The 17,170-nt window shown below is 35.1% G+C and overlaps 1 pseudogene; it reads right to left on the bottom strand.

Annotated features, from left to right (window-relative positions):
- Positions 1-847: 847 nt before the first annotated feature.
- LOC149164818 (zinc finger A20 and AN1 domain-containing stress-associated protein 1 pseudogene) lies at positions 848-1,371 on the bottom strand (annotated as a pseudogene).
- Positions 1,372-17,170: the final 15,799 nt, after the last annotated feature.

Here is a 17,170-nt window from a genome sequence, read left to right as displayed (position 1 = left end):
TTTGATGCAACTAGAAATATTTGATTGACATGTTTGCTAGAAAGAATGAAATAAGCATTTTAAAAGTGCAAGAAACACCCTAAATGAAGATTGTATATGAAGATTGTGACCTTTTCCTCGACATCAAAACTCCTTTCACGAGGTTTCCTAGGCTAAGGCTTTGAATCTCACACATACATATTGAAGGCTTAGATGCCCCTGGGTGGTGGTTTCATGAACCAAAAATTAAACATGCATTCACAACTCACACAACTTAACAAACAAAAAATAAATTAATATTTATTTAAAATATTTTAAACAAATTTTAAACTTAATAATTTATTAAATCTAAATAGTTATAATTAACATTTATATCCATTCATTTAAAATATAAATAATGAGATATCTGAATAATTAGAATTTACATTTATATTTATTCATTTAAAAAATAAATAACGAACCTAAAACAATATGTAAATTATAATATTTGTTATTAATATGTGGGAAATTTTAAATATTAAAAAAAATCCATCGCTAAACCGTACATATGGACACTTCTCAACTTTTCTTGCAGATATGTAGCTTTATTTTTTAATGTCAATATATATTTAAAGAACCTTATTAAACAACAAACATTACTAATAGCAAACATTACTCATGAAGATATTTATTAAACGACAAACATTACTCATAGCAAAATTTTCTTAAGCATTTATTTTTAAAGAAGGTTTGATCATCTCCATGATTAATTTTATTTTTGATCCCCATAATAAAAATTTCTAAGAATTAGTTTTTAAAGAGCGTTTGATCATTTCCATAATTAACTTTTAGTTACTTTCCAACAACTTATTGTTAAAGAGTGTTTGATGATCTCCATAATTAAGTTTTAGTTTAATCCCCATGTCCTGTCAATCTTGCTAGCTTGGACAAGAGGATTGGCCTTGGCGAGAGCTTCGCGTCCATGTGTCTTGTAGTCGAATGAGCAACCGTGTGCCTCCAGATATCGGTGGACACCGCAATATGCGATTCCGCAACGACACTTAAAACCTGTTAATCCAACGCGCTTTCGGCAACTACCACATCGCGCAGGTTTAGAATCCGCAGCGTCAGGTTTAGACTCCACAGCGTCAGTTTGTGCAGCAGCTGGCTCCACCTTGCTGGTCTCAGCATTTAACGTTGGCGTGGTGTTACCTTTAACTTTTAGAAGATGGTCTTTGTAACACTTTGAACACATGTTTTCCGTTGCCGAGGATCCGAAAAATCCACACCCTTTAATGCACAGCTGATTCTCTGATTGATCATGGCCATTTTCAGAATTCATCCTTTTACTCAATGGACTCTACAAACGCACCACTTAGATATAATGCTTAATACGGAAGGAAGAATGTAGGTACTCTCTGCTCTGTTCTATGGAAGGATGTGGCCTTGCAGGACTCGATCAATGTATATATATACTGTTTAGCTGACGCTAAGGAACATCCAATCAAGCACGACGGTTGAGATTTAACTCAACGATCTGACTTTATTCATAACTTATACTTTCGTAATTTGTTCATGGAAAAATATAACTACCTTATAAATGCAACGAATAAGTTCCACTCTTTAAGGAAAACTATACAACATATAGTTTGGGAATTTGTTCATTGAAAAAATATAGCTATCGTATTATCTAAGGAATAGTTTTTAAGGAGTATAACTTGTAATTTCGGATTTTGTTCATTTAAAAGAATAACTATCTTATTAATGTATCGGATAAGTTCGATTTTTTAACGAGAATAATATAAAAATGTGCAAAGAGTGTTTGACAAGTTAAAAACAAAAAAAACAAAAAAACGCGACGGCGGTTCTCAAGCAATCCTCAAGGGATTGGTTGAGGGATCTTCCATGTAAATATAAATATGTAGTATATATAACTTTCATTCGAAGGAATTGGAAATTTTTGAGTGTACAAGGACCAAGGAGGCAATCTATAGGTCCTAGGTCTCTCAGCGCACCCATGTACTCATATGTTAAGCTAATATGCATAAAATGTACTATAATAAGAATCTCATTGAGCCATTGAATAAGCAAGTAACTATCCTCAAATCAAAAGGAAATTCCTATAGTTATATTTTTCTATCACTTTGCTATAAGTGAATAAAAGAGTCCAATTTGTTATATACATTTTGGGATTTTCGTGCATGATTAATACATGGATCTTAAGCATTAAGGACTTAACATATGCATTGTGGGTGAAGAGAACCTAACTTGAATAACCTTTGTGAATACTTATAGTCAACTATAATTCATCCCTTAGCCATAGCAATATATATACCTATATGTGTGTTTAGTTTTTCACCTCTTATGTTGTTCCTTAAGTTCATTAATTTATTGTTAATATTTTGCCTCCTTCCCTTTGACTATCTGAATGGATATTTTGACATAATACCTTAACTTTATTATTTTAATCCTTCAACAATTACCTTAATTAATTTAATATTAAATCCTTAATTGCTACTTTGAATTATTCTCTATTTAAGGCTCCTCAACACCCTTTTGATATCATTATGCTTTATGGCCTTGGTGATGGGTGGAGTGTCCATCCCAAACTTCCTACAAATATAAATTCATTCCATAGTTTATTTTGAAAATTCTCCACATCAGGAGATATATTATGAAGTAAATTTTTTTTATGTATATTGTCAATTGATGTCTATCTACATTTCTTAGCCATTTAATTTATATGATCACCCTAGTTATGTGAGTATTTAGAGTAAATCTATGAATCAAGCTAATATTTTTAAAGAGTGACTATGGATAAATAAATTCATAAATTGATATATTAAGAAAATTTTCACACTAATGCTCCCATTTATATCAATATTAATTTTATCACAAGAAAATTCATTTAGACATCCTTTACCTTGTTGATGCTCGTGATTTAAGATGCACAAAATATTTTAGAATAATATTAATAACATACAAAAATCAAAGGTTGATATTTACTTCAAAAGTAATTGTGCTCTTTTTCCCTTTGAATTAAATTGATTAATTAAAAAAATGTCATATGAACAAGTGTCATATGGAATAAGTTATGGTTTTTCAGAATGTGGTATTTGATAAGACCTGGTATTGGTGAATGGTATTGTAACAAATACTATTTATAGATTACGAATATTCAAGATAAAGTGTACGTAAATCTCCATATATAAGAATGTTGTTCCATATTTTTTCTTATATATGTTTTACTTATATATTATTTCTTTTTATAGTTTTTTTTTTTGTCAAGTAAGGGTGGAGCCTTCAATTAATCCTCAAGAAATGTTACATATCTTACATGTCTTTACCAGTGTAAAGACCATCAAGGGCTAACCCAATGAAGATTAACTCGAAACAACGCAAAACAATCCCAAAACAAACTGGCAACCTTATACCTTAACTTACATCTAAACCTTGGCCCCATATCCAATCCGATGGATATCCTTTGAGAATCCCGGTGATCCAACGGTCATTAAAGAGATTGATTCGGGGATATTCACGACCTTTACCAACTTTACATAGCTGACAGGGTAAATGAACTGTCAAAGTATAAATCTCTGAGTTCATTCCTGGACTTAACCTCTTCCCTTTTTGAAACCTGACGATCCTTCAATCCAGATCCCTAAAGTATCGATGGTCAAAAACACTATCGCCTCAGCAACATGCACCCCTTTTACCTAATTCACGGACCTGATAAGGACTATGAGACATCGATTTATAAAAGTTCGAGTCCAGGGTGAGACATAACCTTCGATTAGTTTTGGAACTTGATATCCATACGATAAGGTCCCTATTGATCTGTCGGCCCTCCAAGAGATCGGATCAGAAACATGCATGGTCTTTAGCCTCTTTACACACTTGATGAAGATTATGAGCCGCTAATCTAAAATTCTTTGGGTCCGCTTGTATAGTTAACCTTCGGTCACTTTCCCTCTCGATATCCATTCGATGGAAAAGGATATCAAGATCTATGATCGGTGACCTGCCAAGAAGCCTACTGTTTACCCAGTGCCCCTCCCATGTAGAAAATTTTGTTTTACGCATTTTGAGGGATCAAAGGTTAAAAGTCTTTCGCTTCTGCTCACTGCTAGTCCCACTAGTCTTCTTCCTTGTTCGTTGTTAATAGTCTAGAAGTTCTCCATGTCTTTGGTCGCCTATGTTTGACAATCCTCATGCAATTTCGCAGAGGGTAATGAATCACAGGCATACTTGTTGTAACTTTCTTTACATAAAACTCATTTGTTCGCCAGATGATTAGCTAGCTTTTTGGATTTTCTTAGCACATGAACAAAGCTAACCATTCTCAGGGTTTGAAGGTGGGTATGAATAAGTTTAAAGACCTGTAAAAGCCGCAAATGTTTTGAAACTATTCCTGGTGCTTTTCCATTGCATATCTTCTTGGCCGCATTAATAATCAATTCAGAGTTTGATTCAATGATGGCATTATGTAAATTTGATTCAATCAGTATTTCTAGGCATTTCTCTAATGCCATGAGCTGCACCATGTTATTAGTGGTAGTCCCGAAATGACTGTAAAAGATGTCCTTAGTGCCCCCCTGCTCATCTCTGATGACCCCTTCATCAATATTGAATTTCAAGAAACCATGAGCAGGAGGTTGCCAGAAGTTTTTATCAACTTTTATTTGGATCACACCCTTTTTTATGCTCTGGGGAGCTAGCAAATGGAGACCCAACTACAGTAGCATACGAGTGTCTTGTGGTAGAGTAGGGTCCTCAGGAGGTCTCCCTAAAACGGCTCCAATGGTGTCTTTGAGCTTCCTTAAAATTTGTGTAATAATGTTCTAGGTTGAGCCAGTTTTATTCTTGAAAATCTTGCCATTGTGTTATTTCTAGACATCCCAGATTAAGAAGCTTGGAACTAGAGTCCAAGATTTTTTAATGATTTCATTGCCTGAGAAGTCTTTTCTCCAATTCTTCAAAGTGTTTATAATGCTGAGTTCGTCCCTGTTAGTCTGCCTAAAGATTGAAGCCACCCAATCCCACAAGGTATTGGTGAAAGGGCAGAGGTTGAATAAGCGTTCCATCGCATCTTCTTGTGAGCCACATAGATTGCATTTGGATGGGCCAACAAAACCCCCTTTTAGAAGATTTTCCCAAGATAGAGTTTTCTTTTGTTGAACCAGCCAAATAAACAGTTTTATTTTCATCCAATGTTGTTGCTCCCATAGGTCCTTCGATACCTTATCAATGTTTTGATAATCAAACCCTTGGTCTATTTGTTTATCTTCTTTGAGGTTGATGTTACCTTATGTGTTTCTTCTCCATCTCAGTTGGTCAAATGAGGATGATACCCAAATCTTCCTCTGTTCCATGTCCTAAGCAAGGGAGACTGCCTAAGCTTTCAAAGGGCTCTCTCCACTGTAGCCCAGGTCCTTCCACATTCTCCATTTACCATCGTTCCTTGCCTAATCTCAGAAGTCACTTACCATGCATAAGCCTTCGTTGTTAGTGTCATTCTTAAGAGTGGAACTAGTTCTTCCCTAAACAAGTTTGGTTCTTGCTGTCAGTTGTCCTCCCAGAATCTTGCTAGGTTTCCAGCTCGGATCTCCCAGAAGTTGTGTTGTTGGAAAATGGCTCTATTTTCTGAAGCAAGATTCCAAATGTGGGAGCCATTGTTAAGCCTAGACATTCAAATATGATCCCTCTCCTGCAAATTATTTGCATATTTCTATTTCCAAAGCTTGGCCCAAGGGGTTGTCAATTCCTTAGGCCACCCCCACCAATGTTTTGCACCCAAGACTCTGCTAAGGGTTTTAGGGTCATGAAGCCCCAGACCACCATGGGCCTTAGGTTTGTAGATCTTGTACCAAGCTAGCAATGCCCATTTCTTTTTCTCTTCCCCTTTGCCCCAGAGAAAATCTCTTTGAATGTTCTTGATCTATTGCATAACTCCTATAGGAGCAAGAAGAGCTAACATCATAAAAATTTATATCACCTATAGGACCACCTTTGTAAGCACAAGGTGCCCTATGAAATTCGAAGATCTACACGTCCATTTCCTGATCCTATCATGAATTTTGTTGATTACTGGCTCCCACACTTCCCTGCTTAGAGGTTTGTTTGTAAGAGGGATTCCAAGGTACATAGAAGGTAGCTAATACCTTTGAAACCGAAGAATTCTGGTGAGGTTTTTATGAATAACAATGTAATTATTAAAAAATAAAAGTTTTGATTTGTCAAGGCTTACCTCTATGCCAGCGGCCATAGCAAAGTCGTTCAGGATTTGTTTAGAAGGTTTGGCTTCCTTGACCATGGGAATGCCCTACAGCATAGTGTCGTCCACAAATTGTTGGTGAGTTGAAGGATCTCCATCTATGGTAAGTTTTAGTCCTTGGATTATTCTTTCAACTCCTGCACCTTTTATCGCTCTACCTAGCCCTTCCATCATGAGAACAAAGAGGAAGTGGGATAGCGGATCTCCTTGTCTAAGACCCTTGGAAGGCATAAAGGTTCTCGAGAGTGAGCCATTAAGCAAGATTGAAAAACTAGTCATGGATAGTAGGGCCATAACCCATATAATCCAGTTGTGGTCGAAACCATAAGTTATCATCCCAACCCTGATGTAAGACCAACTTAGCTTGTCATAAGATTTCGCTAGGTCAAGCTGTATGATCATACTAGCATTCTTATTGCTCTTAAGAGAGTGTACCATCTCATGAGCTTGTATGGTGTTATTGAGAATATGTCATCCTTCAACATAACCAATTTGCTCCTCTGAGACCAGAGCTGGAAGAATGGGCTTGAGTCTGTTAGCAATAACTTTGGAAATAATCTTGTATACCACATTACATAAAGCTATGGGTCTGAATTTGTCCTGTATCATAGCTTTTTCCTGTTTTGGAATCAAAGCTATGAAAGAGGCATTAAGAGCCTTCAAAACCATTTTGGATCTTCTGGAGTCTTCCACAACATCAAGGATGTCTTGTTTGACTATTTTCCTGCATGCTTTGAAGAAGTCCTCATTGAATCTATCTGGGCCCGAAGCTTTCCCATTTTGCATCTCATTGATAACTTCACTGACCTCATCTTTAGACACTGGCATGTTAAGATTGTGATTGTCTTCCCTTGTTACAAGCTTGGGAATGTACTTTGTGAGATTATTAATGGAAAGGGACTTGTCTAAGAGAGGCTACTTTGCAATGCTAAGGAAGTGTTGAACTAGGACAGATTCCATTTATTTGTGGGATACAATCTCTTTCCCTTAAGAATCTCTAAGTTCTGAAATTCTGTTATATGACCTATGATCCAAATTTGATTTATGAAAAAACTTTTTGTTTCTCTCTGCTTCTATATTCCATAGCACTCTCGATTTCTACCTCTAGAATATCTCCTCTTGGATGCACCTGTCTTCCCATTCCTTCTGAAGAGAATCTGCTTGAGTTTTCATTTCCTCGGTAAAACCATCTGTGAATATGCTTTGGTTAATCCCCTAGAGTTTCTATTCAACTTCTCTTTTGGCTTTAAAAATATTACCAAACTCTCTTTTGTTCCAACCTTTGAGTCTGGATTTGATGTGTTTAAGTCTTTTTTGCAGAAAGAACATTTTAGTGCCTTGAATGGACATATCTTCCATCCGCCATTTGTTAATATTGCTGGTGAAGTCAGGGTGAAAGAGCTAAGAATTTTCAAACCTAAAGGACTGTTCCTTGGTGTACCCATAAAATAGGCTTCAAGCTGGACAGGCCAGTGGTTCGAGCCTGCAAAGGGAAGGATTAGAGCTGACAAGTCAAGGCCTAGGAGAAGGAGGTCCTCTGAGATTATGAATCTGTCTAGTTTAGAGGAAACTTGAGAAGCCCCTTCTCTCTTATTGTTCTAGGTGAAAGTACCATTTATTGTTTCAACATCCACTAGTCTCATATTATTTATGAAGTTTTGCAAGGCAATGGAGTCTCAGCCTAATGTTCTGGTGCCACCTTTTTTTTCCGTAAAAGATTTGATCATATTGAAATCCCTTGCCAAAATCTAGGGTATATTAGAATATCTCTCTCTCAGCTCCTCAAGGGAGGTGAGAAGCTTGATTCTATCTTCTATTTTTTGAGGACCATAGACATTTGTAATCATGTAACTCTACCTATCACCCAAAGGTTGAATCACCAATGATAGATAGTTCCTGGATGCATCCGCATCCAAGAATCCAAGTTTCTGGGGATCACAAAGTGTAAGAATCCCTCCTACCAAGTTATCTACCTTAACCTCTAGATACTCATACTTGCTTAGCCATTTGCTATGTATTTCTCTGATATTGTCCATCGAAACCCATAGTTTCCTAAACAAAAACCATTTCTGGTTTTTCTTCTTTTATTCTACTACTAAGATTTCTTTGTTTCCTTTTAGTTCCTAGGCCGCTAATGTTCCATGTTGTAAACTTCATTAAGAAATGTTTGTAAAGGAGTAGTTGGTGAGATCTCTCATCTTACCTGAGTTAATCATGAGTTTTCCACATTCGGTCAGCAGCTCATTCTGCCTTTTTCTCCCTCTTGTCCTACCTAGATTCTTGGAAGAATGCCTTGGTTCTTCCTCCATTGTTTTCATCCCTCTGTTCTCCTGGTTGTCATGGCTTCTCTTGAATCTAAATCCCTTTGATTGGTATCTTCAGAGGAAGAGTTGTTGAACCCTGTCAAACTCCTCCTTTGGCAAGGAGTCAACCCCTTTAGCAATACATTGCTCCAGAAACATTTCTAGATCTAAGCTCTCCCTCTCAAGAATCTCCTGCAGTTCATGTTCCTCTATTCCCGCCTTACTTGGGGTCATCTCATGGTCCCTACTGAGCTCCAAAATTTTTGGTAGATCATCTTTTTGTTGGATGGTCTCTGGTATATCCTCCATGCTAACATCCTTATCCTTGTCATTGGTATTAGTTTCCGATTACTAGTTTTCTCCGTTGTTTCCAACTTCTTATTCTAAAATTTTTAAACTATTATTTCTCTATTTCTCGTCCTCATTTGTTTTCTTTTGGTATCACTTTCCTCCTTTCCTTTGCCCCCACCTTAGTGAAACCCTCAAGATCTTTGCCTATGGTGGGTTTTGTATTGCTCTCCTATTTATTTAATGGGAATTCTTGCTATAGGTGCCCATGTCATGGCACTTAGAGCATCTGAATAGGACATGTTCATAGTCCGCAACCTGCACCCATTCTTCATCATACACATCTAAAATGATCTCGTCTGGAAGTGCCCTAGATAAGTACATTTCCACACAATTCCGAGTGAAGGAAGTGTATCTACCTCTTAGAGTCATATCTGATATTTTTATAAAATGTCCTAGTTTATTGCCAATAGCCTTCAGAGATTCTAGAAAATAATAATCTAAAGGAAGGGAGAAAAGTCTTACCATAGAGGTATCGATGTGAAATTTTATCACTCTGGGAGGAAGTTCATCATCCATGGTTACATGTAAAGGCCTGCAGTAGTGTAAAAATAGGGTCGTCCTTTGAACACTCTATCTTTATCCTCTAAGCTTGTGAACACCACCATAAAGAAGCCCTTGGACCCAAGGTGAAGGTTTATTCCCCCCTTTGGTTTCTGGTGATTCATTATCCACGCTTGAAGAGCCTTCTCCGTTTGCCGAGTCCCCATAAATTTGTAGATAACTGCGTATTCTGCCATGTGATCTCTGTGCACGTGTAGTGTTGTTTCACTTAAAATGACCCAAGGAATAATTGTTGATTTCGGTTTACAGACCCCTATTGTACTCATAGGAGCTACTTTGTGACCGTTTCCCCTTGTCCTCCTTTCTCTACTGGCTTCCTCATGATTCCCTTCCTGTCCATGAGGTTTGATATTTTCTAATATTTTTCGTGTTAATAGCCTCTCCTGGCACCTCCATTGGTTTCTTGAAGCGGTAGGATCTGGCTCCCTTGCTTCTATCTATAGCTACTTGAATGTAGGATGGAGCACAACTCCCTCCTCCACGTCCCACCATGGTGACTAGTGACAAAACCCTACCATAGAACCTTTGTTACAGAGCAATCTTCACGATGCCACAAAACGCTCCTACTCCATTCCTCCTCTCGGAAAATCTAATATAAGTTAAAACACTATCAACCATGAAATATCCATATTTAAGAATGTTGTTCCATTTTTTTCTTATATATATTTTACTTATATAATAATTATTTTTATAGTTAATAATAATATTAAGGGTTTTATTTAACGTGTATGGAAAAATTGTATTGCAATATGCATGGATACTTCGCCTAGTGACCAACAATCAAGCTAAGTATCTTTCCTTAGGGAAAGGTTTGGAAATAGTTTTTGGTAAGAAAATATCAACCTATTAGTTTTTGAAGATTCAATGCTAGTCATTTAGAAAATTACCTAGTGTAAGAAGACAATATGCCTAGATTCTCCCCCCTTGAATCGGAGGATCCTCGTCTCCACCTCACGCTTTGAATAATCATACCTTTTTCATGTGTATAGGCATTTGAACTCAATTACAAACATTTAGGCTAAAAAATGTTCCACCTTTGGTGAAGATAAATTGGAACTGAATAACATACTTAGCAATTTCCCCAACCGTTAGCTTTGATTGGTTTTCTAAGATGCAATCAAGATAGATTGAGAGTGGACATTAATTTTATCATTCCCCCCACTGCTTAACCATGTTTGGAATCCCAACAAGAAATAATTCCTCAATTAATTTGATCATGAAAGTTTTTCTTTTTCAAATTGAGATGTGTTTCGCATCCACCAACATTAATCGTCCCTTAGCTTATCTCCATAAGTAGAAGGGCCTCGAGATTTGGGTCCTTTTCCTTTTTTGGGCATGGATCCTTAAGGCTCCTTCTTGGTGTCTTAATATGATCTACAAGTGGCATGTAATGTTAATCATCTCGATTTTTGCTCCTTGTTGGTGTCTTAATATGATCTACAAATGTCATGTAATGTTATCGTCCCAATTTTCGGAAGCCTTGTCTATTCAATTTTCTCCTAGTGATATATGTTGTGGATATCCTTAGTCATGTAGTCCATTTTATTATGAAATGAAATAGAATTAATTCAATTGTTCTGTGACATTTCTGAGACATCGTTTTTGTCTTGTTGATACCTTGGCGATGGCTCTAGAAATTTTGTTACAGGTTGGCTCGTGGCAAGGAAATGATCCTATTTGTATCTTGAATCTCAACCTCCTAATGTATTCAAGTTCCTTCAATCCATTTGGGTATAGAAGTGGGGGGAAATCCCAATAGAGTGTTAATTCGTTGGTTGTTGTGGCTCTCTTTAGAGATGGTGGATTGGTTGGATTCTCCACAGAACGTTAATGTGAGCATGGTACTCAACATACTTCTATATGTGGCTCAAGCACTTTGGTATCTATTCAAAAATTGAAGGAAATGGTTGAAAGGTAGAGGCTTTCCTTTTAGCTCTTTCTCAAGGAAATATTATTAAGGCACCACACAGATATGGAGTAAACGTTGGAAGGGTTGCATGAGGACGTTAATTCTCCTTGTGATCGAGTGTCTGCATTCTAGTTCTCCATGATTGGAAATGTGCAACGAGATTTTATAGGAGTTGGTACTAGTGTCATTACAAAAAGGAAGAGGAGCTATCACTAGGGTATATGATGTTGTTTGTCATGGTCACTATTGAGGCTTGGGTTGTTGCATGGATTTTGATGTATTTCATTTCCCTTTTTTCCTATGTTATTATGTAAACTTTTATATATACTTAGGCCCTTTTGTAGAGTTTCCAATGGTCATCTATTTAGTATAAGAAGTATTTGTAGCCCTAGAACTAGCAAGCCTTTTGAGTGGATTGATGAACAATAGAAAATTTATTACATAAAAATTGTGTAAAGATTATGTCCCATAATCCAACTTTTATTACTATAAAATCCCTTACTTGTTGTTTTTAAATAATAATAATAATAATAATAATAATAATAATAGTTTTCATGAATTTTTAATTTGCAAATATAAGACGTACTTTGAAATAAATATTTGTATACTTATTATAATGATATCTATCCATATTTACTAATCATTTACTTTATATAATTACACTAATTTACAAATCATTTAATTTATATAATTACAATAAATTTACGAGAATATTACTACAACTTCCTAATTTTACTAGCCTACAAGAATATTCGTGTAACTACTTACTATCAAGTATATCATACACTTCCAATCACTATTAAATGTAACAATCAAAGTTTAATTTAAAAAAGTGTTCTTATGATTCATCTCTAAGTTCTTCTCCTTTCCTATAATATTATGTTTTTTTGGGCTTATTACAAAGACATCATATCTTACCATAAATACATAAATAGCAATTGCACCAAATGTTGCAAATGAAACATTGTAAGGCATAAATTGGAGAAGAATTGTGACATATAAAAGTCCATTATACATGTGCATACTTTGTCATTAATTCATCCTCTTGTATCTAACGACCCAGACCAATGCATATTTTGGGAGCTCAAGAGGTGATATCAACCCATTTCCCATGTGGAAACTACTAGACCACTCAATCTTCCTCCCTTCATGTTCATCAGATGGTTGGCTGATTGATAAGATATAACACTCAAATGTTGAAGACAGAAACTTGCAAAGATAAAATGCACACGAATATTGATTATGAATACATTTGTATCTTATGCTTCTGAGAAAATTCCTTTTATAAGATTTTACTTAAGATGACATCTCATTAGTTTTGACAATGTCAAATTTAACTAAGAAATAATATAAATCAGAAATGCATAGTGCTCAAGATTAACCATGCCTTTATTATCCTACAACTAACTATTAATACTAGCTATAAAATATTGCTAGATGTGGCACACCAGTTCTTCATTGTTTTAGCAAAAATGACCCCACCTTATCAACAAGGGGTGGGAAGTTATGTTGAAAAGGAAGCCGGGACAATTTTTTTCCTAAGAAGGTAGCCGCATCTGGTGACCAACAAGATACATCATAGTTTGCTACTGTAGGAATATTAGTGTGGCTTCCTCAAACAACTGCTCAAAATTTATAATTTTACCAGGTGGGTGGGAAATGTGAACTTCATCTTCTAGAATAGGAGGTTCATAGGGCATGAGATGATTAATATTATCCACATGGTGGAGGCAATGCTGACAAGAAAAATCTAAATGACATGCATTCACACCAAACTACACTAGAATAGTATAGGGACTATAGTAAATGCACTTGATTTTATGATGTCACTTCCCCATAAGGCACAATTTATCTAGATAAAATTAGACTCAGTCAGCTATATAAAATTGTACAGACACTTGAAGTCTATTATGGAGTTATTTGTATCCAGACGAGGGAATGTGATAAGAATTGGATACTTGGGAATGGTTTCAATCCAATTTCTAAATAAATGAGGATGTTGTGTGTTGCTTATGCTACATCTTGTGCTATTGATGGGAGACAACTGGAGGAAGAGAGTTGGGAAGCTTGTATGGGGCCATCCACTAGTAACCATAACAACATGATTATAATTGTGTTGTAGGACATCCACATAAGAATTTCACCGTTTATTTTTTGTGTATGACCAAAAAGGGCTTGTAACGGGTTGCAATTTATTACTTAGGTCTAAACATTTGGTTTTTGTCTTGGAGTAATTTATACCAAGCGTAGGGGTGTGAAGGTCGTCAAATACTTGGGAATAGATGAAAGCCAATTTCTAAACAAAGAATGATGCCTTGTGTTTTTTCTTGTGTTGATTATGGGAGACAACTAGAGGAAGAGAGATGGGTAGCATGTACGGGTCAACCAATGGTAACCATAAAAACATGATTATAAATGTGCATGGAACGAAGAATCACACTATTTGTTTTTGGTGTAGAAACACATAGGCCTTGTACCAGACTACAATTGATTACTTTTTTCTACCCATTTATTCATTTGCAAATGAAAGGAAGTAGAGAAATGAAGTTGACAACCCAATAAGTGTTGAAATATCTTCCAAAAGGTGTTGTGGAAGATAATCATGTGAGATTAAACCTTTGCATATAAGTCTTAAGGGAAGGATTTCACTGTTGATATTTTTTTACATTCCTAATTGTCCCAATTCTCCTTCCTCCATTATTTCCTGAAGAGACTTATAGTCTTCTTCTAGTTTGTTGTTTATATATTGTTATAAGAAATCATATAAATATCTTTTTCCTTACATCAATTTTTTTTTGTAAATGCATTCAAACATTTTACAAGTGGTTCCCATCAAGTGTTGAGTCGCATGGTAGTTATGTTTGGTGGAATCCTTGGGGAGGAGGTTGTGATATCTTATTGTGGCAAGTTTCATGTACTTTTGCAAGTTTTATTTCTTTGGCACCCTACTTACTATTTTTATGCATTTATCTTAAATATCAAAGGAAGTGTACCCTTTTATATAAGCAAGGAAGGGCATGGTAGAATCAAATTCAATTATGTATTGTCTAATATCAATTTATATATTCCTACTTGTGTAGCTCTTCTATTTCAATTTATTGGAAAACCTTTCTATACAACACCTTGGGCCAAAGGATGTGAGACCTTTGAATAGTATTTATGATGCTTAGATATTTTTATTTGGAAGAAAGGTGCATAAAAAGTTAGAAGATGCAAAATTATTTGTTGTTGGGGATGGTGCTATGGGAGGTGAGCCTCTAAAGAACTTATCCTCATGGGATCTAGGCAAATAAAACTATAAGAGATGATAACTTTATTGAGAAGAGAAATATTAGTAGACAATTCCTCTTTTGGGATTGGAATATTAGGAAGATAATGTCAAGAGTGGTAGCATCAACAATCAATGCAATCAACCCACATTTGCAGGTTCGAGCAGTAGAGAATCGTGTGAGTCCAGATACCGAAAATGTCAATGGATATTCCTTCTAGATTGGTGAGGTTGATGTTATTTTGAATACTCTAGACAATATCATTGCCATGTTTTATGTATATTCAAGGTGTGTTTACTTCTAGAAGCCATTGCTAGTTTGGAACATTGGGAGGCAAGTGCAACACCCAAATGGTTATCCTTCACTTGACTAGGAACTATGGAGCATCACGAGATCCCCCTAAAAATTAGGCACCCATGTGCACGCTTCATTCATTTCCACGCCATATTCACCATTGTATGACATGGGAAAGGTCTGAATTAGAAGATCTCTTAGATAAAACTCCAACTGAGACAACCACTTTTATTTTAAAATTAGAAGAATACATAGTCAAAGACAAGTTTGCAGGAAATACTAAGGCCCGAGATATTCTAGATTCTAATTGGTTTCACACAAATCTCTAACATTTGAAGATTGTGTCATTTAGGCTAGAATCAAGTAAGTAAGTAAATCCCCTCCATTTTTCCTGTCCCTTCCATTTCCATTATTATATAATTTTCATTTCTATCTTTCATTGCAACAAATCTTAGCACAATTTACTATTTACAAAAATATCAAATTTTAGTAAACTGGATTTACAAATCACTAACTCATTTAAGGATTCAAGTTTGAGAATTTATTTTCAAATTTTGTGAAGCAACTACAAGAGAAGGTGCACTAAAATAAAAAAAGAAAACACGACGACGGTTCTCAAACAATCCAACATTACGAATTGATGTACTATGTTTAAGGTTAATGTAAATGTAAATAATATATAAACATTGTATTATTTTGTTATTATTATTATTATTATTATTATTATTATTATTTCTCGAGGGAATTGTAATAATATATATTAAAAGTTTTTAAAAGAGTAATTAATATATATGTTTAAATTAAATTACTTGTAACTATTGAGCAATTTATTAACATTTTTTTATGGAAATTTTTAATCTATAAATAGGGTTTGTGATAATACCTATCAATACCATATGGAAAAAAAATCCCAAACTTGTTTAGATGAGATTTTTTAATGCAACAAGGCATAACTACTTTGGAGATAAACGTCAAGCATGAGTGAAAATCTCCGAAAAAGAACCAAAATCAAATGAAATATTCCTCTAATCCAAATTAAACAATAAAGTGGGCTAAAATATCATGAAATAATATAACTTTTTGAAACCAAAATTACATAAGAAAAAATATATATAATCACTCTACAAGATATATAATAAATAATTTTTATTACAAAAACTAACATGCATTTTGCATATTTTTAAAAAATAACAAGTTGAAGTAAAAAAAATCTCATAGATTGGCTGATGGACTTTCCATGCAATTATAGATATGTAATATATATAACTTTCATATCACGAAATTGGAAAATTTTGAGTGTACAAGGACAAAGGAGGAAATCTATAGGTCCTAGAGGCAATCTATAGGTCCTAGGTCTGTCAACCCACCCATGTACACACATCCTTAGCTAATATGTAGAAAATACAGTATAATAGGAATTTCATTGAGCCATTAAACAACCAAGTAACTCTCCAAAAATCAATAGGAAATTCCTATAGTTATATTCTTCCATCCCTTGCTATAAATGAATAAAAGAGTGCAACTTGTTATATACATTTTGGGATTTTCATGCATGACTAATACATGGACCTTAAGTATCAAGGACTTAACAAATGCATTGTGGGTAAAGGGAACCTAGCTTGAATAACTTCTATGAATACTTATAATCATCTATAGTTCATCCCTTAGCTATAGCAATATGTGTGTGTGTGTGTGTGTGTGTGTTAGTTTTTCACCCCATATGTTGTACCTTAGGTTCATTAATTTATTATTCATATTTTTTCTCCTTCTCTTTGACTATCTGAATCAATACTTTGACATAATACCTTAACTTTATTATTTAAATCCTTCAACGATTACCTTCATTATTTTAATATTAGATCCTTAATGGATACTTTGAATTATTCTCTATTTAAGGCTCCTCAACACTCTTTTGATATCATTATGCTTTATGGGCTTGGTGATGGGTGGAGTGTTCATCTTGGGTCTCTTTTTAAAGATGTTGGATTGGTCAAATTCTCTAGAGAACATTAATGTGAGCATGGTGCCTGACATACTTCTGTATGTGGCTCAACCACTCTTGGTATCTATTCAAAAATTTAATGACATGGTTGAAAGGTAGAGGTGTTCCTTTTAGCTCTTTCTTAAGGAAATTTTGTTATGGCACCACACAAATATGGATTCATCGTTGGAAGGGTTGAGTGAGGATGTTAATTTTCCTTCTGCGAGAGTGTTTGTGTTCTTTTTCTCCATGATTGGAAATTAGCAACAA

This window comes from Pinus tabuliformis, chromosome 5_1 (assembly GCF_031772625.1).
Source record: "Pinus tabuliformis cultivar Carrire ecotype Pingquan chromosome 5_1, CPIR1, whole genome shotgun sequence".
Lineage (NCBI taxonomy): Eukaryota > Viridiplantae > Streptophyta > Pinopsida > Pinales > Pinaceae > Pinus > Pinus tabuliformis.
Note: the sequence above shows the minus strand (reverse complement) of the source record. Positions and strands in the feature narration are given on the sequence as shown.